Genomic DNA, 26,032 nt, shown 5'->3' on the forward strand with positions numbered 1-26,032 from the left:
CTTGCTCCAGGAGACGGCCACCGCGCCTGCGCACAACGCCGGCCGGTCGCCATCTTGCTCAAGGAGACGGCCACCGCGCCTGCGCACATGCCTGGCCGCCCACTTCATAATGCAGTCCTATCAATGCAATAATAATAATAATGTGGAGATGCCGGCGTTGGACTGGGGTAAGCACAGTAAGAAGTCTTACACCAGGTTAAAGTCCAACAGGTTTCTTTCAAACACGAGCTTTCGGAGCGCTGCTCCTTCCTCAGGTGAATGAAGAGGTATGTTCCAGAAACACATATATATAGACAAATTCAAAGATGCCAGACAATGCTTGGAATGCGAGCATTAGCAGGTAATTAAATCTTTACAGGTCCAGAGATAGGGGTAACCCAGGTTAAAGAGGAGTGAATTGTCTCAAGGCAGGACAGTTGGTAGGATTTTGCAAGCCCTGGCCAGATGGGATATAGCGCCGGACTCATCGATCGACAGTTCCAACGCGCCACAGCAAAAAACCGCACCGACCTCCTCAGAAGACAAACACAGGACACCATTGACAGAGTACCCTTCGTCGTCCAGTACTTTCCTGGGGCGGAGAAACTGCGGCATCTTCTTCGCAGCCTTCAACACGTCATCGATGAAGATGAACATCTTGCCAAGGTCATCCCCACACCCCCACTACTGGCCTTCAAACAACCGCGCAACCTCAAACAAAGCATTGTTTGCAGCAAATTACCCAGCCTTCAGAACAGCGACCACAACACCACACAACCCTGCCAGGGCAATCTCTGCAAGACGTGCCAGATCATCGACATGGATACCACCATTACACGTGAGAACACCACCCACTAGGTACACGGTACATACTCGTGCGACTCGGCCAACGTTGTCTACTTCATACGCTGCAGGAAAGGATGTCCCGAAGCGTGGTACGTTGGCGAGACCATGCAGACGCTGCGACAACGAATGAACGGGCATCGTGCAACAATCACCAGGCAGGAATGTTCGCTTCCAGTCGGGGAACACTTCAGCAGTAAAGGGCATTCAGCCTCTGATCTCCGGGTAAGCGTTCGTGCGACAATGCCGGATCGCCGAACAGAAACTTATAGCCAAGTTCCGCACACATGAGTGCGGCCTCAACCGGGACCTGGGATTCATGTCGCATTACATTCACCCCCCCACCATCTGGCCTGGACTTGCAAAATCCTACCAACTGTCTGTGGTGAATGGGATTCACATGGCATAAGTTACCAGTGTCACTCTGTTCCCAGTATATATATATGTACCAATATTGTAAGTGCAGTTGCACTACCTGACCACCAGGGGGAGTAGCTCTGGGAGTACTCGAGAGTTTGTCCTGGGCTCCCCCCTTGGCTCCGCCCAGAACTCCTTCCCCTGGAGCTGCTGTATAAAGATCCGTGCCACTGAGTCAGCCAGCCAGTTCACCGAAAGTTCAACGGCTAACAGGCTGGCTCTGTTGTAAGTATATTAAAACCGCTATTCTAATCCTACAAGCACGTGTCCATAGAATTGATGGTTCCATCAATTTAATATACTTACGAAACAGTCGAAGTAAATCATGGAAGCAGAACTCGACACGCAGGATGCAGAGGCTAAAGACATTTTTTCCCACTGGCTGAGATGTTTTAAGGCCTACCTGGCAGAAGCCAGCACCGCTGGAACAACGGAGGAACAAAAACTCAGCCTACTGCACACGAGGGTAAGCCACAGAATCTCCACACAGCTAAACCCGGCCGGTTCTTACACCGCAGCGCTGGCAATATTGGACAAAATGTACGTTAGGCCCATTAACGAGGTTTATGCACGCCATGTGTTTACGACTCGCCGTCAGCGGACTACAGAAACGCTAGCTGAATTTGTACGGGAACTGAACAACCTCTCTAATGACTGTAATTACCAGGCCGTTACCGCGGCTGAACATAGGGAGCTTGCTTGTTTTCGTAGCGGGCCTTAGATCGAACTATGTGCACCAAAGACTGCTAGAAAAGGGGGCCCAGGACTTAGATACTACTGTGGAGGCTGCTACCACTATGGAAGTCTCCTTCCGCAGCCTCACCTCATTTCCCGCAGACCCCGCAACCTCATCGTGGGCCCCCGACCAACAATCCCTCCAGGCCTGTGCCACACGACCCCCCCCAGCTACCGTGCTGCTAAAGCCAGTTACTCTGCTGCTCCAGCCAGTTACTCTGCTGCCCCAGCCAGTTACTCTGCTGCCCCAGCCAGTTACTCTGCTGCCCCAGCCAGTTACTCTGCTGCCCCAGCCAGTTACTGTGCTGCCCCAGCCAGTTACTCTGCTGCCCCAGCCAGTTAATCTGCTGCCCCAGCCAGTTACTCGGCTGCTCCAGCCAGCTACTCGGCTGCTCCAGCCTGCCATTTCTGTGGCCAAAGCCAGCACCCGCGGCAGCACTGCCCAGCTCGATCCGCGACCTGCAGCAGCTGCGGGAAGAAAGGCCACTATGCCAGAGTGTGCCTCGCGAAAAGGGCCCCAGTTTCTAACTCCCCAGTAGAGAGAACAAATCGCTCCCAACACCAGCGGGCCCGCGGGGCCCGAAACGCTGCAGCCTACGCCCCGACTCCGCCCCCTCCCGCCACTTGTGATCCATGGGGGCCGCCATCTTGGCAAACCCCCACCATGTGGCCGGCCACATTCGACTCATGGGGGCCGCCATCTTGGATGCCATCTTCCTCGCCGCTCACCACGTGCGATCCACGGACCCCATCTGCATCTCCATGCTCAGATAGCTCATCAGAAGACTACGACTTCCCCGGGCACCCATCACGCGGCCCGCAACTCAACGCGGTCACCCTAGATCAATCCCGCCCCAAGCACCTACGAAGTTCGATGGCGGAGGTCCAGATCAACGGGTACAGCACGTCATGCCTCTTTGACTCCGGGAGCACCGAGAGCTTTATACACCCAGAGCTGGTAAGACGCTGTTCGCTTCCTATTTTTCCTGTGAGCCAAACTATCGCCCTCGCTTCGGGCTCCCACTCAGTCCAAAAACAAGGACGCACCGTCGCTACGCTCACAATTCGAGGCGCTAGTTATTCGAAATTTAAACTTTATGTCCTGCCTGACCTCTGCGCGTCACTCTTATTAGGCCTGGATTTCCAGTGCAACCTCAAGAGCTTCACCCTCAGCTTCGGCGGGCCCCTGCCCCCACTCACTTTCTGCAGCCTAACCACGCTGCGCTTCTCCCCCCCTCCTCTCCGCCAATCTCACTCCAGATTGCAAGCCAGTAGCTACTCGCAGCAGGCGATACAGCCTACAGGATAGGATCTTTATCCGATCGGAGGTCCGACGGCTGCTCAGTGAGGGGATCATAGAGGCCAGTAATAGTCCCTGTAGAGCTCAGGTGGTGGTCGTCAAGACCGGGGAAAAATTTTGCATGGTCGTCGACTATAGCCAGACCATAAATCGCTTTACGCTCCTAGACGTGTATCCCCTCCCCAGAATTGTAGACATGGTTACCCAGATCGCCCAATATCGGCTATTTTCCACAGTGGATCTGAAGTCTGCATACCACCAGCTCCCAATCCGCCCGGAGGACCGCCACTACACGGCGTTCGAGGCCGATGGCCGCCTCTTCCATTTCCTCCGGGTTCCCTTCGGCGTCACTAACAGGGTTTCGGTGTTCCAACGAGCAATGGACCGAATAGTAGACCAGTACAGGCTGCGGGCCACGTTTCCGTATCTGGATAATGTTACCATCTGCGGCTATGACCAGCAGGACCACGACGTCAACCTCCACCATTTTCTCCAGACGTCACAGAAATTAAACCTCACTTATGACAAGGAGAAATGCATTTTCCGCACAAACAGACTGGCCATCCTCGGCTACGTCGTGGAGAACGGAGTCCTGGGCCCAGACCCGGACCGCATGGGCCCCCTCTTAGAACTCCCCCTCCCTCATTGCCCCAAGACCCTCAAACGGTGCTTGGGCTTCTTTTTATGCTACGCCCAGTGGGTCCCTCAATATGCGGACAAAGCCCGCCCACTCTTTAAGGCCACACGATTTCCACTGTCAGCTGAGGCGCGCCAGGCCTTCAGCTGCATCAAGGAGGACATCGCCAAAGCAGCCATGCGGGCGGTGGATGAATCCACTCCCTTTCAGGTTGAGAGCGACGCCTCAGAGGTAGCTCTAGCAGCCACTTTAAATCAGGCAGGGAGGCCCGTTGCATTTTTCTCCCGTACCGTATCCGCTTCAGAACTCCGACACTCCTTAGTCGAGAAGGAAGCACAAGCCATCGTGGAGGCTGTTCATCACTGGAGGCACTACCTCGCAGGTAGGAGGTTCACCCTCATCACCGACCAACGATCGGTTGCCATTATGTTTGACAACTCGCAAAGGGGCAAAATAAAAAATGATAAAATCCTTTGGTGGAGGATCGAACTCTCCACCTATAGTTACGATATTAAATATCGACCGGGGAAGCTCAACGAGCCCTCGGATGCCCTATCCCGCGGGACATGCACCAGCGCGCAGATCAGCCGTCTGAAAGCCATCCACGATGACCTCTGCCATCCAGGGGTCACCCGGCTCGCCCACTACATCAGAGCCTCGCCCACTACACCCTGTATGCTTCAACCGATGCCAATGCTTATGTAGTTACATTGTATATCTTGTGTTGCCCTATTATGTATTCTCATGTATTTTCTTGAATTTTGTTTAATTCCCTTTTCTTCCCATGTACTGAATGATCTGTTGAGCTGTTTGTAGAAAAATACTTTTCACTGTACCTCGGTACACGTGACAATAAACAAATCCAATCCAATCCAGAGCCCGAAATCTGCCTTTCTCCAACGAGGAGGTAAAAGCAGTCACCAGGGACTGCCCGATCTGTGCAGAGTGCAAACCGCACTTCTATAGACCAGACAGGGCCCACCTAGTCAAGGCTTCTAGGCCCTTTGAACGCCTTGCGATCGATTTCAAAGGGCCACTCCCCTCCACTAACAAGAACATTTATTTCCTCAACATCATAGATAAGTTCTCCCGATTCCCTTTTGCCATTCCGTGCCCCGACATGACCTCCCACACAGTCATCAGAGCCCTGCACAGTGTCTTCACCCTGTTTGGTTTCCCCAGCTACGTGCACAGCGACCGGGGTTCGTCCTTTATGAGCGACGAGCTGCGTCAGTACCTGCTCGACAAGGGCATCGCCTCGAGCAGGACTACCAGCTACAACCCCAGGGGGAACGGGCAGGTGGAGAGGGAGAACGCGACGGTCTGGAAGACCGTCCTACTGACCCTCCGGTCTAGAAAACTCCAAGTCTCCCAATGGCAAGAAGTCCTCCCAGACGCGCTCCACGCAATTAAATCACTCCTCTGTACAGCGACCAATCAAACCCCTCACGAGCGGCTCTTCATTTTTTCTAGGGGCAATACCACGGGGGTCTCACTTCCGGCATGGCTGAGGACACCAGGCCCGGTTTTCCTGAGGAAGCACGTCAGGGGGCACAAAACCGACCCCCTTGTTGAAAAGGTGCACCTCCTCCATTCCAACCCACAGTACGCATTCGTGGAGTTCCCGGACGGTCACCAGGACACAGTATCCCTTCGGGACCTGGCACCCGCTGGATCCAGCCCCCCCCACCCCCACTGAGGAACCCCTTACCCCGTTCCCTATGCTGCCGCCCCCTCGCGCCCCCGATTCCGCAAGCTCGCCCCACCGGTTCCACGCGCCAGCACCAGCCCGCCCCCAGTCTCCGGTCAAGCCAGAGGTGTATGAAGTTTGGACGAGACCCGCCCCGGAGTCTGCCATCGTACCCCAGCTCTCAACACCCACCCAGCCACCGCAAGAGGCTGCAACCCCGGTGCTCCGCAGATCGCAACGAACAATTCGTCCACCGGACAGACTAACTCTGTGAGCCACCACCCCCGCCGGACTTGATTTTTTTCACAGGGGGTGAATGTGGTGAATGAGATTCACACGGTATTATAAGTTACCAATGTCACTCTGTTCCCAGTATGTACCGATATTGTAAGTGTAGTTGCACTACCTGACCACCAGGGGGAGTAGCTCTGGGAGTACACGAGAGTTTGTACTGGGCTCCCCCCTTGCCTCCGCCCAGAACTCCTCCCCCTGGAGCTGCTGTATAAAAATCCGTGCCACTGAGTCGGCCAGCCAGTTCACCGAAAGTTCAACAGCTAACAGGCTGGCTCTGTTGTAAGTATATTAAAACCGCTATTCTAATCCTACAAGCACGTGTCCGTAGAATTGATGGTTCCATCACTGTCCTGGCTTGAGACAATTCACACCTCTTTAACTTGGCATTACCCATGTCTCTGGACCTGTGAAGACTTAATTACCTACAAATGCTCGCATTCAAAGTCTTGCATCTTTGACTTTGTCTGTATATATGTTTCTGGAAACTACCTCTTCATTCACCTGAGGAAGGAGCAGTGCTCCGAAAGCTAGTGATTTGAAACAAACCTGTTGGACTTTAACCTAGTGTTGGAAGACTTCTTACTGTGCCCACCCCCAGGTGGCCCAATCAGGAAACCCCTTTCTGTGTATATAACAGGGAATGGCAGATCCTCTGCACTCCCAGTGCAGACAGCAGATTGAATGCTGCTGGGTTTGTAAATCCAAGGAATTCTGGTGATGGGACTGATGAGGAAAATGGAATGACCTGAAGAAACCTGCTTGTCAGCAGCTGCTGCATATTGAGGGTAAGCCACTGACAGGCAAAATACCTTTATTCGGAAAGTTGGATTCTTGACTCTGCAGAGGAAGGCTGGGCTCAATATGTAGAGCGGATGAAGAACTTTAGAGCAAACAACATAATTCTGGATGAAAAGCAATGGGACATTCTGCTGACCGTGTGGGCCGGCAGCCTTTGCAATTATGCAGTCTCACTTTTCCGGAGGCACCGGACACGAAAACGTTCCAGGACGGACTTAGTAAGAGAGTACTATGACCTGAAGCCACCGCTGATCCTGCAAAGGTACTGGTTTTACTCAGCATTCTGAGACACTGGGGAGTCAGTTACAAACTTTTAACAAGATTAAGGCGATTAGCAGAGGTTTGTGAATTTGGCCTGATGCTAAATGAGATGCTCTGAGACTGTTTGCGTTTGCTAACAGAAAGGCATTGCAGCTGGCTTTGCCCTTAGAAAAAGCAGCAAGCAGAGTGCATGAGTTACAGGGAACTCTGATGGAGGTAGACACCTATAGCAGTGAAACTGAGTAAAGGGACTACAGCTGGGGGATAGGCAACTGCATAGCCACACTTGGGAACGATGTGGATACTAAGTTTAAAAAAAAAAAAATTTTTTAATTGAAATTTTTACAAAATATAAACAACTCAACTCTATTAACAAAACAACCGCGGCAACACCCCAAGAACAATACCCACCCAACTTCAAAAGCAACTACAAACGAAAGAAAAAAACAAAAAAACACCCACCAACAAAAGGGAAAGAGATAACACCCGCCACATCCCACAAACCCATGTACACAGTTCTCCCTCCCCCCGATCCAACCCCCCCCCCCCCCGGGTTGCTGCTGTCGGCCTATTTCCCTACCGTTCCGCCAGGAAGTCCAGGAAAGGCTGCCACCGCCTAAAGAACCCTTGTACTGATCCCCTCAGGGCAAATTTCACCTTCTCCAATTTAATGAACCCCGCCATATCATTGATCCAGGCCTCCACGCTTGGGGGCCTCGCATCCTTCCACTGGAGCAAGATCCTCCGCCGGGCTACTAGGGACGCAAAGACCAGAACACCGGCCTCTTTCGCCTCCTGCACTCCGGCTCCACTGCAACCCCAAAAATTGCGAGTCCCCAGCCTGGCTTGACCCTGGATCCCACCACGCTGGACACCGTCCTTGCTACCCCCTTCCAAAACTCCCCCATCGCTGGGCACGCCCAAAACATATGGGAGCACCTAGCACACCTGTCCTCGTCCCCGAAAAACCTACTCATCCTCGTCCCAGTCATGTGGGCCCTATGCAGCACCTTGAACTGTATGAGGCTAAGCCTCGCACAGGAAGAGGAGGAATTCACTCTCTCCAGGGCATCCGCCCACGTCCCCTCCTCAATCTCCTCACCTAGCTCCTCTTCCCATTTACCCTTCAGTTCCTCCACCAAGGCCTCGTCAACCTCCTGCATCACCCGGTATATGTCCGAAATCCTCCCTCCTCCAACCCACACCCCCGAGAGCAACCGATCCCGCACCCCTCGTGGGGGCAGCAAGGGGAACCCCTCCACTTGCTGCCTGGCAAATGCCCTCACCTGGATGTACCTAAATCCCAGGAATCCGCCATCAATGCTCCCTGGGACAAACCGATGGTTCCCCCGTATCGGGACCTCCATCGAGTCCCCCACTTCTCCCCTATGCCGTCTCCATTGCCCCCAAATTTTGAGGGTAGCCGCCACCACTGGGCTCGTGGTATACCTCGTTGGAGGGAGCGGCAACGGCGCTGTTACCAGCGCCTCCAGGCTCGTGCCCACACATGACGCCGCCTCCATCTTCTTCCATGCTGCCCCTTCCTTGTCCATTACCCACTTACGCACCATCGCTGCGTTGGCAGCCCAATAGTACCCACAGAGGTTGGGCAACGCCAGCCCCCACCCTATCCCTGCCTCGTTCCAGGAACACTCTTCTCACCCTCGGAGTCCCATGCGCCCACACAAATCCCGTGATACTCCTGTTGACCCTCCTAAAAAAGGCCTTCGGGATAAGGATGGGGAGGCACTGGAACAGGAACAAAAACCTCGGGAGCACCGTCATCTTGACGGACTGCACCCTCCCCGCCAGCGACAGCGGTAACATATCCCACCTCTTGAACTCCTCCTCCATCTGCTCCACCAACCTTGTGAGGTTGAGCTTGTGCAGGACCCCCCAGCTCCCAGCCACCTGGACCCCTAGGTACCTGAAGCTCTTCCCTGCCTGCTTCAATGGTAGCCTACCAATCCCCTCCTCTTGATCCCCCGGATGCACCACAAACAACTCACTCTTGCCCAGGTTCAACTTATACCCCGAGAAACCCCCGAATTCACTAAGAATCCTCATCACCTCCGGCATCCCCCCCACCGGGTCCGCCACATACAGCAGCAGGTCGTCTGCATACAGCGACACTCGATGCTCCTCCCCACCCCGCACCAGGCCCCTCCAGTTCCCTGACTCCCTCAATGCCAAGGCCAGGGGCTCAATCGCCAATGCGAAGAGCAAGGGGGACAGGGGGCACCCCTGTCTCGTCCCCCGGTACAGCCGAAAGTACTCCGACCTCCTCCTATTTGTGGCTACACTCACCATCGGGGCCTCGTAGAGCAGCCTCACCCACCGGATAAACCCCTCCCCAAACCCAAACCTCTCCAACACCTCCCACAAATACTCCCACTCAACCCTATCAAAGGCCTTCTCCGCATCCAATGCCACCACTATCTCCGCCTCCCCTTCCATGGCCGGCATCATAATGACATTGAGGAGCCTTCGCACGTTCGTATTCAACTGCCTTCCCTTCACAAACCCCGTCTGGTCCTCGTGAATGACCCCGGGCACGCAATCCTCTATTCTAGTGGCCAGGATCTTTGCCAGCAGCTTAGCGCCGGCGTTCAGCAGCGAAATCGGCCTATACGACCCACACTGCAGAGGGTCCTTGTCCCGCTTCAGGATCAAGGAAATCAGCGCCCGTGACATAGTTGGGGGCAAAGCTACCCCCTCCCTTGCCTCGTTAAAGGTCCGGACCAATAGGGGGCCCAACAGGTCCAAATACCTTTTGTAAAATTCCGCCGGAAACCCGTCCGGCCTCGGCGCCTACCCCAACTGCATGCTCCCTATCCCTTTGACCACCTCCTCCAGCTCGATCGGCGCCCCTAGTCACTCCACCTGATCCTCCTCCACCCTCGGGAATCGCAGCTTGTCCAAGAAGCGCCCCATTCCACCCCCCTCCACCGGGGGCTCCGACCGGTACAGTTCCCTATAGAAGTCTCTGAAGACCCCATTAACATCTACTCCCCTCCGCACCACCTTCCCAGCCTTATCCGTCACTCCACGAATCTCCCTGGCCGCGTCCCGCTTTCGGAGCTGGTGTGCCAGCATCCTGCTCGCCTTCTCCCCGTATTCATACACCGCCCCCTGTGCTTTCCTCCACTGAGCTTCTGCCTTTCTGGTTGTCAATAGGTCGAATCTGGCCTGAAGGCTACGCCTCTCCCCCAGCAATCCCTCCTCTGGGGCCTCCGCATATCTCCTATCCACCCTCACCATCTCCCCTATCAGTCTCTCCCTCTCCCTCTGCTCCCCCCTCTCCCTATGGGTTCGGATGGAGATCAATTCCCCCCTCATCACCGCCTTCAATGCCTCCCAGACCGTCCCCACTCGGACCTCCCCGTTGTCATTGGCCTCAAGGTACCTCACGATACACCCCCGAACCCTCCCGGCCACCTCCTCATCTGCCAGCAGCCCCACCTCCAAGCGCCAGAGCGGACGTTGGTCCCTCTCTTCCCCCAGCCCGAGGTCCACCCAGTGCGGGGCATGATCTGAAATGGCAATGGCGGAGTATTCCGCATCCTCCACCCTCGAAACCAACCCCCTGCTCAGGACAAAAAAATCAATCCTCGGGTAGGCCTTATGTACGTGGCAGAAAAACGAGTATTCCCTGGCCCTTGGCCTCGCAAACCTCCAGGGATCCACCCCCCCCCCCCCCCCCCCACCCCCCCCCCATCTGGTCCATAAATCCCCTCAACATCTTAGCCGCCGCCGACCTCCTACCCGTCCGGGACTTGGATCGATCCAATGGGGGATCCAGCACCGTGTTGAAGTCCCCCCCCCCATGATCAGGCCCCCCACCTCCAGGTCCGGAATGCGGCCCAACATACGCCGCATAAACCCTGCATCGTCCCAATTTGGGGCGTAAACATTCACCAACACCACCCGCTCCCCCTGCAGCTTGCCACTCACCATCACATACCTCCCGCCACTGTCAGCCACCACATTTAACGCCTCAAACGCCACCTTCTTCCCCACCAGGATCGCCACCCCCCCTACTCTTCTCATCCAGCCCTGAGTGAAATACTTGGCCCACCCACCCCTTCCTCAGCCGAACCTAGTCCACCACTCTCAGGTGTGTGTCCTGGAGCATGGCCACATCCGCCTTCAGCCCCTTCAGGTGCGCAAATACCCGGGCCCGTTTGACCGGCCTATTCAGCCCCTTCACATTGTGTACTGTTGCTGATTGACTGTAAAAGCAAACCATGGTTGTACTTGTTTAGCTAATGGTACTGACCAGAAGCCATTTGCCATATCAATGACTGAAAACCACTGAAAGTCAGGGGTTAAAGAGTTAAAAATTGTAGACGGATCTGCCACGTAAGGAGATTTTCTGACAATGAATTGATTTGCCTTTCTGTAGTCAATAGTAAGGCGCCATGTACGATTAGCCTTTTTCACAGGCCATACAGGGCTGTTTGATGAATTGTGAATACGCACTAAAATATCCCTTTCTTCAAGTTGTTTTATTATAGGTAGAATGCCTTGAATTGACGTTTTGCTAATGGGGTATTGTTTGGTACAAGGTGGAGCTGATCCCATGAAAGTAACTGGGTCCATTTTCAAAAGACCACAATCATTTTTGTCAATCGCCCAAATTGGATGATGTTGTATTTCATCTTTTTTTATGTGTCTAATGGACCAGGTAATTTTCCCATTATTGAAATTGAGTGAAGAATTTAGTTGTGATAAGATGTCCATACCTAGAAGTGCTTGTGTTACCTGACCTACCCATATTGATGCTATCAGTTGATGTGGTCCAAATTCTAAGAGCAGTGGTTTAGCCTTCCGAAGAGGGACAGAGTCTCCTCCTGCAGCCAAAGCTTCAATTTTCTCTGAAGTTAGGGGAAAGAAAGCAGCATTCTGTTCAGTAACACAGGTAAGTTCAGCTCCAGTATCAAATAAAAAATCGATATGAATACCTCCCACTCTTAATGAAATATATAATCCATAATTTTTCTGCTGCAAAAGTGCATGTAGAGAGAAATGGAGAGAATCATCAAGAGTGGGGTCTAGTAGTTTTTTGAATTATCATACAGAGAATGTCTTTGAGCTGGAGGACAGCTGTTTAACATTTCATTCATAGCATTGTTATCATCGTGTAGATTCCTATGTGGGTACGGTTCGTCCCCATGTGGGTAAGATTCCTCCCTACATGGATAAGGTTCCTCCCTACATGGAAATGGCTGGGAGGTTTTAGAATCCCTGTACGTAAATCTGGGTCTGTCTTGTTGGAACGTTATCCTAGGTGCATCTTGTTTGTGCGCATTACGTGGTTGACCACGAGGTGGAAATGTATTGTAGTGAAAATTGTCTACCTCATTATCATCTCTCGAATCCATCCGTGGTTTAAGATAGCATTTTGCCATCCAGTGTCCTACTTTACCGCAGAAAAGACATTGTGGTATTTTTTCCTTACGTGATTTTAATGGAGCCAGGGTACATGTTTGCCCTGAATCTTGTGGTGGTGTTTTAGTCACTGCTGATGAGCTTGTCTGATTGTGCGAACCACGATCTATCTGAATGCACCGGCCAACTGTGTCTCAGTATGTGCCAGTTGTGGCCCAAGATGGTAAAACCAAATTCAAGGCATCAGAAACTTCAGGTTTAACACCGGCTACAAAAGCCGTTTTTAATGGATTTAAAGTGCTTGCATCCCATGTGTCAGTTTCCTCTGCGAGTGTCATTCCTGAATATTCCATCCAAGTCTGTAAAAATCTTTCCTCAAAATCCTGAATATCTTCATTACTTTTTTGAATGCAAGATGTGATCTTAGACCAATCGGTCCTCGGGAGGCGAAATGTTAATAGCCAATCCCTGACTGCTAGCCAACCAGCGTCTAAATTTAGCAAATCGTCTCCAAGGGCCAATTCCACCTCAGTTCTAAGGGTTGAAATTACACGAGTACCTAGCATGATAGTCAGAACTTGTACTCCATCAAATGGGTGGAGACTGTAAATGGATTTTAATCTGTGAATTCCATTCCATGTGGACATACCACCCTTTTTAGGATGTGGGAGATTTTTGGACCATTCGTCAATTTTTGCAGGCTCTGCTGGTTCATGAGTCCATTGATGATCAAATATGTTTCTAGTGATAGTTTCACCTTCTTCCTCTATTTTTCTGCTTCCAACTCTAACCCGTTTGCGTTTTAAAGGGGCTAGTTGAATTAATTTAGTATTACGCTTTGTAGGAACACTATCTTCGTCTGATTCATTTGGCAGAGGAATTAATTTATTCTTGACACTTGATCTCGGCTGTGCATTTGCCGAATTTGCCACTAGGTGGGGTGCTTGGGCTGCTTGTTGAGTTTGTGTTACTTCAGCTGCTGTTTGAATCTGAGCTGTGCTTTGCTTCAAACAGTCTTTTAGGATCTTGCAGCTTTCAGTGGCATTGTTTATATCTTTTTCTAAAACATATATTCTTCGATTAACTTGCAATTTTCAAATTCAATTCGCTCAGTTTTTGATTGCAACCTTTGGTATCTTGACTCCACTTCAAAAATTTGATTTTGTAATTCTGCTATTTGAAAAGATAACTTCTGGAGTTTAGAGGTTTTGTTTTGCAATTCTGTTCCCATTTTGTCATAATGTTCAAGTTTAGATTCTGCATCTTGAAATTCTCTTTCTAAAACACATTTTTGTTCGATTAACTTGTACTTTTCAAGTTCAATTTGCTCAGATTTTGATTGCAACTTTTGGTATCTTGACTCCACTTCAAAAATTTGATTTTGTAATTCTGCTATTTGAATAGATAACTTCTGGAGTTTAGAGGTTTTGTTTTGCAATTCTGTTCCCATTTTGTCATAATGTTCAAGTTTAGATTCTGCATCTTGAAATTCTCTTTCTAAAACACATTTTTGTTCGATTAACTTGTACTTTTCAAGTTCAATTCGCTCAGATTTTGATTGCAACTTTTGGTATCTTGACTCCACTTCAAAAATTTGATTTTGTAATTCTGCTATTTGAGAAGATAACTGCTGGAGTTTAGAAGTTCTGTTTTGCAATTCTGTTCTAAGTTCATCGCCCTGTTCAAATTTGGATTTTACATCTCGCAATTCTTTTTCTAAAACACATCTTTCATCAATTAACTTGGAATTTTCAAGTTGAATTTGCTCAGTTTTTAATTGCAACTGTTGGTATTTTGATTCCACTTCAGAAATTTGATTTTGGAATTCTGCTAATTGAACACATAACTGTTGGAGTTCAGCATCATCATGTTCAAATTTGAACTTTGCATCTTGTAATTCTCTTTCTAAAACACACTTTCCTTCGATTAATTTGCAATTTTCATGTTCAATTTGCTCAGTTTTTAATTGCAACTGTTGGTATTTTAACTCCACTTCAGAAATTTGATTTTGGAATTCTGCTAATTGAACACATAACTGTTGGAGTTCAGCATCATCATGTTCAAATTTGAACTTTGCATCTTGCAATTCTTCAACAACTGCAATTAGTTGGTCTTTAGTGGTCCTATATTCATGATCAGTTTATTTTTAGTAATGATCTCTTGCTGTCTGCGTAATTGTCCCATAATTGCCAGGGACCATTTAACACGTTCTGCACTGTGCAATCGTGTGCATTTTCCCCATGCTCTCTTGATATTATCAAAGGACCACTGTCCTCTGGGGATATTATACTTTGATTCAATTTTTCTTGAGGTTTCACATAGGTCTATTGTTTACGAAAGAAAGACCAAAATCCCCCAACATATCTTCAACGGAAACATCTGGTATCCCAGATCCTCCTTTTATCGTCGTAGGGAGTAATTTTCTGCTTTCTAAAGGGTCTAAATCTATACTTTCATCTGGATCAGCCATAAATTCAACCTTTCACTTAACTTTTTGTGTGTAGGCTGTGTTAGTCTCAACAACCGGCAGCTGATTGATTTAACACAGTCTATAAAAATGTCCTTTTCAGGGGTCGAAGCACTGATTGATGCGGCTTTAAAACTTTTAATGGGTGAAAAATATATTTCTTACCCCAGTCTAGCCGTGGATTCCGACTGTCTTCCGATCTCTTCCGATTATTCCCGAAGCTTCCGTCGTCGCCTGGTCCTCCTCCGATTTTTCACGAAGCTTTCCGAACCTCTCCGAAGGTCGTATCGGAACTCCTCCCCCGCTGCCGACTACGCCAAGTTGAAGGATCTTAAGATTACGAAGTTTATTCAATTCAGGGTTACCGGTTGTTCTTGTACATTGCTGAAACTCAGTAGAAATTCAAGTTAAAAACTTGTCAGGTGCAAATAAGAATTGTTTTATTTGGAGTTCATTGGTTACAACTTGAAAATCATTTAAAAGGCAGCTTGTAGACAATTTGATTTTCTTCAAAGAATCACAGGAATTATCTTATGAGACAATAGCCTGAACACAACTTTAAAAGTCAAAGTCTGAAATGAAAGTCTGAAAATGAAATATGAATACAGAACTCTTTTCTAATTCTCTTCCTTTCCTTTCTGTCTCTGTCTGTCTCTCTGGCTCTCTGTCTGTCTCGCACTCTCTTTTTCTTTCTCTTCCTCTGGCTCTTTTTCTTTCTCTCTCTTTTTCTTTCTCTCCTTTTCTTTCTCTCTCGCTTTCTCTCTTTTTCTTTCTGTCTAAATGGTGGCCAAATCGTCCATGGATATACTATTTCATATCTGTCTTAAGCGATCCGATCACACCCCAATATAATCCTAATTGGTTTGAGTTAGACTGAAAAACATTTGATTTGATAGCAAGCTGTCCATCTTCACGATGTAACATTACTTCCAATTGTTGCCTGCTTGCAGGTTAAAGAATGCAATATTGTGCTTTATCAAAACCAGCAAAAACTGGTCTAATGCTGACCTACCTATTGCCACAATGGAGACCTCATGCTGACCTCACTGCTGCAACAATGGAGACCTTATGTTATCTCATCACGCCATGCTGGGCATAATTCCGAAAATATAATTCTAACTGTCTTTTATAAGATTGTTTCAATGAGAATGTTGGAATCAAATATATATATATATTATATTTGATTCGATGTTTTAACTGTCCATTTATTAAAAACAAGGCAACATGGTCTAAAATGTTTCAGCTTGTATAATCATGGAATGTAATTCAACCTAATCTCAAACGGCGTGAGAATCGTGCAATCCTTGATTCCTATTCCTCATTGCCATGGATTCAACCCTTGTCCTTGGAAAAATGTAATGATCTTATCAGACTTCTGTGTTAGTTGCAAACTCATGACTGAGTTTGGAAATTATATGTTTCTTTCATTTTAAAACTGGGAATTAATATTTATGCTTTAAGCAGCTTTTTACCTATATTAAGTCTATTTAAAATACCTGGCTTCTACATAGACACATTTGCAGCTATGGTCACGAATGTGTGGTTGAGATAGATTTTAAGGCCAACTGGTTGAAAAGCATGTGATTGCTTTTTAAAAAAAACTTTCAGAAAGCCTTTGTTTAGAAAAGGGATGTATGGACATACAAGTAAGCACCTTTCTGTGTTGGCTCAGAAACCTGATTGTTAAGTAATGGGTTAAGAGACATTCCAATTAGTTGTCTCATGTTAAGTATCCAATAATTGACAAAAGTATCCAATAATTAACACTGATTATATGTAAAGGGACTTCAGGTGGGCTTTGGGTCAGGTGATGTTAGCGTTTTGTGCAGTGTCTGTTGAAGTGAAATAAAGGTGTTGGTGAAAAGGAGCAGAACTTTTGACTTTTATTTAGCTGCTGTTGTATAAACAGCTAACAAATGGTCGCAGAAGATGGTTGCTGTGCAAATGTGAATGGTTGAAAGATACAACTTCCCCAGACCAAACCAAGGAATGAGTGAGAAGAAAAACAAAACAAAGCTAAAAGGCTGAACCTTGGATAAAGAGGATTTCTCCATTTGAAGACTATATAATGGAATTTGGCAGACTATATAAAAGGCTGCAGAAACACAACCTGTAATTTCCAGTCTGTGTTGGCCTTTAAATTACTTGACTGTGCGAGAGTGAGCAACATGGATCGGCTCCTGGTTTTGACAGGAGTTCAGTTTGCGGGTAAGGATACCTTATTCAATCAGATGACAGAAGCTTCAAAAAGGTTATGGGAAAACATTCAATTCCGATGGCTCTGATGACCCAAATAGGTCAGCCTGCAATAAGGCAGAATATGGAAGATACACTACTAACAGGATGGCGAAGACTATAGAAGGAGATCGACACGCAGAAATTGTTAAGACAGAAACCCAGTTAGAACCTACAATAGGAGGATGAACCCCAGAAATGTACGGGGCATGATAAATTGATGTTTTCGATGTGACTCCCAATACCATTCTGCTTTCAACTGTCCAACACATTAATAGTGTTTGAAGCAACACATGACACGGAAGAGTCAGAAGAGGAAAAAGATAGTGACCAGAAAGAAGGCATTGTCCTATTATCAAGCAGTTTTACGCCGGTAATGAGGGTGTTGGTTGCAGAATCCTTCAATTGTGCTGAATTGGACAGTGGCTGCACATCTGTGTGGAATTGACTGGTTAAAATGTTATCTGGACTCCTTGAATACTGAAAATCGTAACAAGGTTAAGGAATTTGAAGTTCCACAAGTTTCAGGTTTGGGGATGTTTGCGATCCAGGCAAGAGGGCAGGAGAAGAGACTGGGAGAGCTGCCACTTAGATTGGGAGAGAAGACGTTTCAATATCTTGGAATCCAGGTGGCCCGGAATTGGGAGGTACTACACAAGTTAAACCTATCCTGGTTGGTAGAACAAATGGACGGGGACTTTAAGAGATGGGACATGCTCCCGCTATCACTGGCAGGGTCCTCTCAGGGTTCGTCTTTCAGTGCCTCCCCATCTTCACCCCCCAAGGGCTTTTTTAAGTGGGTGAATAAGACTATTTTGGGCTTTGTGTGGGTGAGTAACACCGTGTGAGTGAAGCAAGTGTTGCTGGAGCGCAGTCTGGGGGAGGGAGGGTTGGTGCTGCCGAATTCTGCAATTACTACTGGGTAGCTAATATAGCCATGATCAGGAAGTAGGTAGTGGGGGAGGGGTTGACATGGGAGCAGATGGAGGCGGCGTCATGTAAAGACTGGGAGCATTGGTAACGGCACCTCTGCCGTTCACGCCGGCCCGATACTCCACAAGTCCGGTCGTAGTGGTGGCTCCCGTGGAGGAGATATAAGAGTGGAGGGAGCATCAATTTGGACCCCGATTTTATAACAACCGCAGGTTTGCAACAGGTAAGCTAGATGGCAGGTTCCAGAGTTGACAGAGGGCAGGAATTAGAAGGATGGGGGATCTATTTATAGATGGGAGCTTTCCCAGCTTGAAAGCTTTGGAGGATAAATTTAAATTGCCAGCAGGGAATGGTTTTGGGTATTTAGAGGTGCGAGACTTCCTAAGAAAGCAGGTGCCGGCCTTTCCGCTGCTGCCGCCACGGGGGATACAGGATAAGAGTAGTCTCCAGTACCTGCGTGGGAGAGGGGTAGGTATTGGATATTTACCAGGAGCTTTCGGAGGCTGAAGAAACTTCGGTGGAGGAGTGTAAGGGCAAGTGGGAGGACGAGCTAGGGGGAGAGATAGAGGTGGGTCTATGGGCGGATGCCCGAAGCAGGGTTAATACCTCCTCATCGTGCGCCAGGTTTAGCCTGATACAATTTAAGGTAGTCAACCAGGCACACATGACAGTGGCTAGGATGAGCACATTTAGATGGGTTTTGGCAGGGTTAAGGCAATGTGCACGGTGCTAAAAACACGAGTGGGGGCGAGTCCGGAGGTCGAAAGAGTGTCGGGAGTTCAGGGGGTGAAAGAGGCCGACATCCTGGCCTTTGCCTCCCTGGTAGCCCGGAGACAGATCTTACTAATGTGGAGGGACTTGAAGCCCCCTGGGTTAGTGACATGGCTGGGTTTCGCAGTCTTGAGAAAATAATGTTTGCCTTTGGAGGTCAATATTAGGGTTCTCCCGGAGGTGGCCGCCGTTCGTCGACTTTCTCGGAAAATTTAAAATGTCAGCAGATGCAGTGTTCGGGGGGGGGGGGGGGGGGGGGGGGAAGCCGCACAGGTGGATTGTTGTTGTATGGGTGGGGTGTGTGAAGATTGGACTTGGGGGGGGGGGGGGGGAATGCTGATGTCATCGTTTCTGTTACTGTTATAACAATTTTCAAATACCTGAATAACATTTTTTTTTTTAAGTTTCCAAGTTTGGGGATAATAATACACTTAAATCGCTGAAAGAGTGGTGATCCCTTGCAATATTCCCGGAGTGAATCATTTCATTAGCACAGATGTTGTATCAAGTGAGGTACCTTTGATTCTGAGCAGACTATCAATGAGGAAAGCACACATGAAGCTGGATATGGAACAGGATAAGGCAACAGTTTTTGGAAAGACGGTGGACTTACAATTTACACAGTCGGGACACTATTGTATTCCATTACTGACCAATAATATTTCAAGTACAGTTGTTAAGGATGTGTTAATGGCAGTTGAAAATGGGACTTTAGCTGATAAAAAGCTTGTTGTATTAAACCGCATAGGCAATTTGAGTATCCGTCTCCTTGGAGGCTGAAAAATTTATTAAAGGATGCAGGGGTAAGGGATGAAGACTATACTAAACTGATAGCACAGGTTAGTGATTGCTGTGAAGTTTGTAGGAAGTACAGAAGGACACCAGCACGACCGATAGGAACCCTACCTTTGGCCAGGGATTTTAACGACATTGTGGCCATTGGCCTTAAGATCTGGGATAAAGCCAATATATTTACTTTGCATTTTGTAGATTTAGCAACCAGATTTAGTCAAATCAACGATTCTACAAAGTAAAGAAAAGAGTAATTCTGGATCAAATCGTGGAAAAATGGATAGGGACAGGAATGGACCACCGGCAAAATTCCTTACGGACATTGGGGAGAATTTGCTCATGATGAGTTTAGGGGTTTGTGTGAAAACGTGAATATCACAGTTTTGAATACGGCTGTGGAAAGCCCATTTAGTAATGGTATCAGTGAAAGAAACCATGCTGTAATCGATGACATGCTCTGGAAATATTTGGCAGATGGACCCAATTGCAGGTTAAATTCAGCTTTAGCATGGGCGGTACATGCAAAAAATTCATTGAAGATGGTTGGGGGCTATAGTCCCTATCAATTAGTGTTTGGTAGAAATCCTAGAATTCGTCCATTTTGGATGACCAGCCTCCAGCTTGGGAAGGGACTACAATTACCTTTCCCTTTGTTGAGCATTTAAATGCATTACATAGCAATAGAAAAGCCTTTTTGGAAGCAGAAGTCTCTGAAAGAATTCGCAGAGTTCTAAGGCATAATGTACGGCCATCAAATACCGTTTTTCAGCAAGGAGACATAGTATACTATAAGAGAGACCATTTTAATAAATGGAAAAGCCAAGGGAAGATCATAGGCATAGATGGCAAAACAATTATTTTGCAACATGGCAATCAAACAGTGAGGGTACATTCATCAAGGATAATGGGTACAGATTACAAATTTTCAAATTTAGACAGAGCAGATGGACATGATGAGAAACTAGGGTCATCTGGTACGCAAGTGTTATAGAAGGATGAGGACCAGTTAACTGATACAGACAGAGTTTCTGTAGAGGAACACAACACTCTGATGAATTAGAACAGGCCATCTTTCCAAAATGACAACTGCCAAAAGTTAGTACAAAGTGACATACATGCCTGAAGGGTCTAGTCAATGGAAGGATGCAACTGTTATTGTTAGAGCAGGGAAGACCACTGGAAAGTATAAACATTGGTTGAATGTACAGCATTCGGGGGAGGGAGTCAAGACAATCGATTCACTAAGTTCAAGAATGGAGGGCACAGAAAGTCTTGGAAAGGTTTATAAGAGATCGGTTGTATAATCATCTGGAAAGGAATAATTTGATCAGAGATAGTCAACATGATTTTGTGAAGGGCAGGTCGTGCCTCTCAAACCTTACTGAGTTCTTTGAGAAGGTGACCAAACAGGTGGATGAGGGTAAAGCAGTTGATGTGGTATATATGGATTTCAGTAAAGCGTTTGATGAGGTTCCCCACTGTAGGCTATTGCAGAAAATACGGAGGCATGGGATTCAGGGTGATTTAGCAGTTTGGATCAGAAATTGGCTAGCTGGAAGAAGACAAAGGGTGGTGGTTGATGGGAAATGTTCAGACTGGAGTCCAGTTACTAGTGGTGTACCACAAGGATCTGTTTTGGGGCCACTGCTGTTTGTCATTTTTATAAATGACTTGGAGGAGGTGTAGAAGGATGGGTGAGTAAATTTGCAGATCACACTAAAGTCGGTGGAGTTGTGGACAGTGCAGAAGGATTTTACAAGTTACAGAGGGACATAGATAAGCTGCAGAGCTGGGCTGACAGATGGCAAATGGAGTTTAATGCAGAAAAGTGTGAGGTGATTCATTTTGGAAGGAATAACAGGAAGATAGAGTACTGGACTAATGCTAAGATTCTTGGTAGTGTGGATGAGCAGAGAGATCTCGGTGTCCATGTGCATAGATCCCTGAAAGTTGCCACCCAGGTTGAGAGGGTTGTTAAGAAGGCGTACGGTGTGTTAGCTTTTATTGGTACAAGAATTGAGTTTTGGAGCCATGAGGTCATGTTGCAGTTGTACAAAACTCTGGTGCGGCCGCATTTGGAGTATTACGTGCAGTTCTGGTCGCCGCATTATAGGAAGGATGTGGAAGCATTGGAAAGGGTGCAGAGGAGATTTACCAGGAAGTTGCCTGGTATGGAGGAAAGAACTGAGGTCCCGGAGGACTGGAGAATTGCTAATGTTGTCCCTTTGTTTAAGAAGGGTAGCAGGGATAATCCAGGGAATTATAGACCTGTGAGCTTGACGCCAGTGGTAGGCAAACTGTTTTAGAAGATACTGAGGGATAGGATCTATTCACATCTGGAAGAAAATAGACTTATCAGTGATAGGCAGCATGGTTTTGTGCAGGGAAGGTCATGTCTTACAAACCTAATAGAATTATTTGAGGAAGTGACAAAGTTAATTGATGAGGGAAGGGCTGTAGATGTCATATACATGGACTTCAGTAAAGCATTTGATAAAGTTTCCCATGGCAGGTTGATGGAAAAAGTGAAGTTGTATGGGGTTCAGGGTGTACTAGCTAGATGGATAAAGAACTGGCTGGGCAACAGGAGACAGAGAGTAGTGGTGGAAGGGAGTGTCTAAAAATGGAGAAAGGTGACTAGTGGTGTTCCACAGGGATCTGTGCTCAGACCACTGTTGTTTGTGATATACATAAATGATCTGGACGAAGGTATAAGTGGTCTGATGAGCAAGTTTGCAGATGATACTAAGATTGGTGGAGTTGCAGATAGCGAGGTGGACTGTCAGAGAATACAGTAAAATATAAATAGATTGGAGAGCTGGGCAGAGAAATGGCAGATGGAGTTCAATCCAGGCAAATGCGAGGTGATGCATTTTGGAAGATCTAACTCAAGAGCAGACTATATGGCCAATGGAAGAGTCCTGGGGAAAATTGATCTACAGAGAAATCTGGGAGTTCAGGTCCATTGTACCCTGAAGGTGGCAACACAGGTCGATAGAGTGGTCAAGAAGGCATACAGCATGCTTGCTTTCATCGGACGGGGTATTGAGTACAAGAGTCGGCAGGTCATGTTACAGTTGTATAGGACTGTGGTTAGGCCACATTTGGAATACTGTGTGCAGTTCTGGTCGCCACATTACCAGAAGGATGTGGCTGCTTTAGAGAGGATGCAGCGGTTCACCAGGATGTTGCCTGGTATGGAGGGTGCTAGCTATTAAGAAAGGTTGAGTAAATTAGGATTGTTTTCATTGGAAAGACGGAGGTTGAGAGGAGACCTGATTGAGGTCTACAACATTATGAGAGGTATGGACAGGGTGGATAGCAACAAGCTTTTTCCAAGAGTGGGGGTGTCAATTACAAGGGGTCACGATGTCAAGGTGAGAGGGGGAAAGTTTAAGGGAGATGTGCGTGGAAAGTTTTTTACGCAGAGGGTGGTGGGTGCCTGGAATACTTTGCCAGCGGAGGTGGTAGAGGCGGGTACAGTAGCATCATTTAAGATGCATCTGGACAGATATATGAACGGGTGGGGAACAGAGAGAAGTAGACCTTGGAAAATAGGCAATAGGTTTAGATAAAGGATCTGGATCGGCGCAGGCTGGGAGGGCCGAAGGGCCTGTTCCTGTGCTGTAATTTTCTTTGTTCTTGTTCTTTGTTCTTATGAGGAAAGGCTGAAGGACTTGAGGCTGTTTTCGTTAGAGAGAAGAAGGTTAAGAGGTGACTTAATTGAGGCATACAAGATTATCAGAGGATTAGATAGGGTGGACAGTGAGAGCATTTTTCCTCGGATGGTGATGTCTAGCACGAGGGGACATAGCTTTAAATTGAGGGGAGATAGATATAGGACAGATGTCAGAGGGAGGTTCTTCACTCAGAGAGTAGTAAGGGCGTGGAATGTCCTGCCTGCAACAGTAGTGGACTCGCCAACACGAAACGCATTCAAATGGTCATTGGACCATTCAAATGGCATATGGACGATAAGCGAATAGTGTAGATGGGCTTTAGAGGTGTTTCACAGGTCGGTGCAACATCGAGGGCCGAAGGGTCTGTACTGTGCTGTAATGTTCTATGTTGATTTTGGGAAGGATGTGGAAGCTTTGGAAAAGGTGCAAAGGAGAATTACCAGGATGTTGCCCGGAATGGAGAGTAGGTCTTCCGAAAAAAGGTTGAGGGTGCTAGGCCGTTTCTCATTAGAATAGAGAAGGATGAGGGTTGACTTGACAGAAGTTTATAAGATGATCAGGGGAATAGATAGAGTAGACAGTCAGAGACTTTTTCCCCACATGGAACAACCCATTACAAGGGGACATAAATTTAAGGTGAATGGTGGAAGATCTAGGGGGGATGTCAGAGGTAGGTTCTTTACCCAGAGAGTAGTGGGGGCATGGAATGCACTGCCTGTGGAAGTAGTTGAGTTGGAAACATTAGGGACCTTCAAGCGGCTATTGGATAGGTACATGGATTACGGTAGAATGATGGGGTGTAGATTAATTTGTTCTTAATCTCGGACAAAAGTTCGGCACAGCATCGTGGGCCGAAGGGCCTGTTCTGTGCTGTAGTTTTCAATGTTCTATCTATGTTCTATGAATTGCCCCATAGTGTCTTTAAGGTTAGGTGGGGTTACTGCATTATGGGGATTGGGCGGGGGCGTGGGCAGGTGGGGTGTTCTTTCAGAGAGTTGGTGCAGACTCAATGGCCTCCTTCTGTACTGTAATGATGCTGATTTTATTCTATGTGCCTTCACTCAGTCCCAGGACCTATTCTGCTCCTCGGGAGTCCACCTGCAAAGGCAAAATGCAACTCTTCAGCTAAAGGAGCCATTGCAGCTGCTAAACCCTTCACTTCAACAGAAATAATTCAAGCAACAGGTTCGCAATGATATCTCACAGAGACTGATTTGAAATCTCGCCTTTAAGTATCTTTGTCTTTATCTGCATTTTTAAAAAAAAATAATTTTTATTCAAATTTTCACAAAATATCAATATTCAGAAAAGCAAGAACCCCCCCCCCTTTTGTATACAAAAAGGAAGAAATAAATTAACGGCCGTCATTAGCAAAGAACAAATATACACGTCCCTTCAGCCCAAAACGAAGAGACGACACCCCCCCCCCTCGCATCCTTCCACTGAAGAATCCTCCGCCGGGCTACTAGGGACGCAAAGGCCAGAACACCGGCCTCTTTCGCCTCCTGCACTCCCGGCTTCGCTGCTACCCCAAATATTGCGAGTCCCCAGCCTGGCTCAACCCTGGATCCTACCACCCTCGACACCGTCTTTGCTACCCCCTTCCAAAATTCCCCCAGCGCTGGGCATGCCCAGAACATATGGGTGTGTTTCGCTGGGCTCCCCGAGCACCTAGCACACCTGTCCTCGCCCCCTACAAACCTGCTCATCCTCGTCCCAGTCATGTGGGCCCTATGCAGCACCTTGAACTGTATGAGGCTAAGCCTCGCACAGGACGAGGAGGAATTCACTCTTTCCAGGGCATCCGCCCACGTCCCCTCCTCAATCTCCTCACCCAGCTCCTCTTCCCATTTACCCTTCAGCTCCTCATCCACCTCCTGCATAACATGGTACACGTCTGAAATCTTCCCTCCTCCAACCCACACCCCCGAGAGCACCCTGTCCCGAACCCCCCGTGGGGGCAACATAGGGAACCCCGCGGGAACCCCGCCACTTGCCGCCTGGCAAACGACCTAACCTGCATGTATGTAAACATGTTCCCGGGGGAGCCCAAACTTCCCCTCCAACTCACCCAGGCTCGCAAACCTCCCATCTACAAACAGGTCCTTCAACCTCCTAATACCTGCCCTGTGCCAGCTAAGAAACCCCCCATCGACGCTCCCCGGGACAAACCGGTGATTCCCCCGTATCGGGGACTCCATCGAGCCCCCCACCTCCCCCCTATGCCGTCTCCATTGCCCCCAAATTTTCAGGGTAGCCACCACCACCGGACTCGTAGTACACCTCGTTGGAGGGAGCGGCAACGGCGCCGTTACCAGCGCCTCCAGGCTCGTATTCACACAGGACGCCATCTCCATCCTCTTCCATGCTGCCCCTTCCCCGTCCATTACCCACTTACGCACCATTGCTGCGTTGGCAGCCCAGTAATACCCACACAGGTTGGGCAGCGCCAGCCACCCCCCTATCCCTGCCCCGCTCCAAAAACACCCTCCTCACCCTCGGGGTCCCGTGTGCCCATACAAATCCCGTGATGCTCCTGTTGACCCTCCTAAAAAAGGCCTTCGGGATAAGGATGGGGAGGTCCTGGAACAGGAACAAAAACCTCGGGAGCACCGTCATCTTGACGGACTGCACCCTACCCGCCAGCGATAACATATCCCACCTTTTAAACTCCTCCTCCATTTGCTCCACCAACCTTGTGAGGTTAAGCTTGTGCAGGGCCCCCCAGCTCCTAGCCACCTGGACTCCCAGGTACCTAAAGCTCCTCCCTGCCTGCTTCAGTGGGAGCCTACCAATCCCCTCCTCCTGA

The 26,032-nt window shown here is 48.4% G+C and overlaps 1 protein-coding gene across 1 annotated transcript in view; it reads left to right on the forward strand.

Moving 5' to 3' along the window:
- Window positions 1-6,936: 6,936 nt before the first annotated feature.
- The window catches only part of gabpb1 (GA binding protein transcription factor subunit beta 1), a 149,304-nt gene continuing 130,208 nt past the window's right edge, over window positions 6,937-26,032 (forward strand). The window contains exon 1 of the mRNA XM_038812950.1: window positions 6,937-6,955. The gene's annotated coding sequence lies outside the window, so the exon portion shown is untranslated. The remainder of the gene's footprint in view (window positions 6,956-26,032) is intronic.

This window comes from Scyliorhinus canicula, chromosome 12, assembly GCF_902713615.1.
Source record: "Scyliorhinus canicula chromosome 12, sScyCan1.1, whole genome shotgun sequence".
Classification (NCBI taxonomy): Eukaryota; Metazoa; Chordata; class Chondrichthyes; order Carcharhiniformes; family Scyliorhinidae; genus Scyliorhinus; species Scyliorhinus canicula.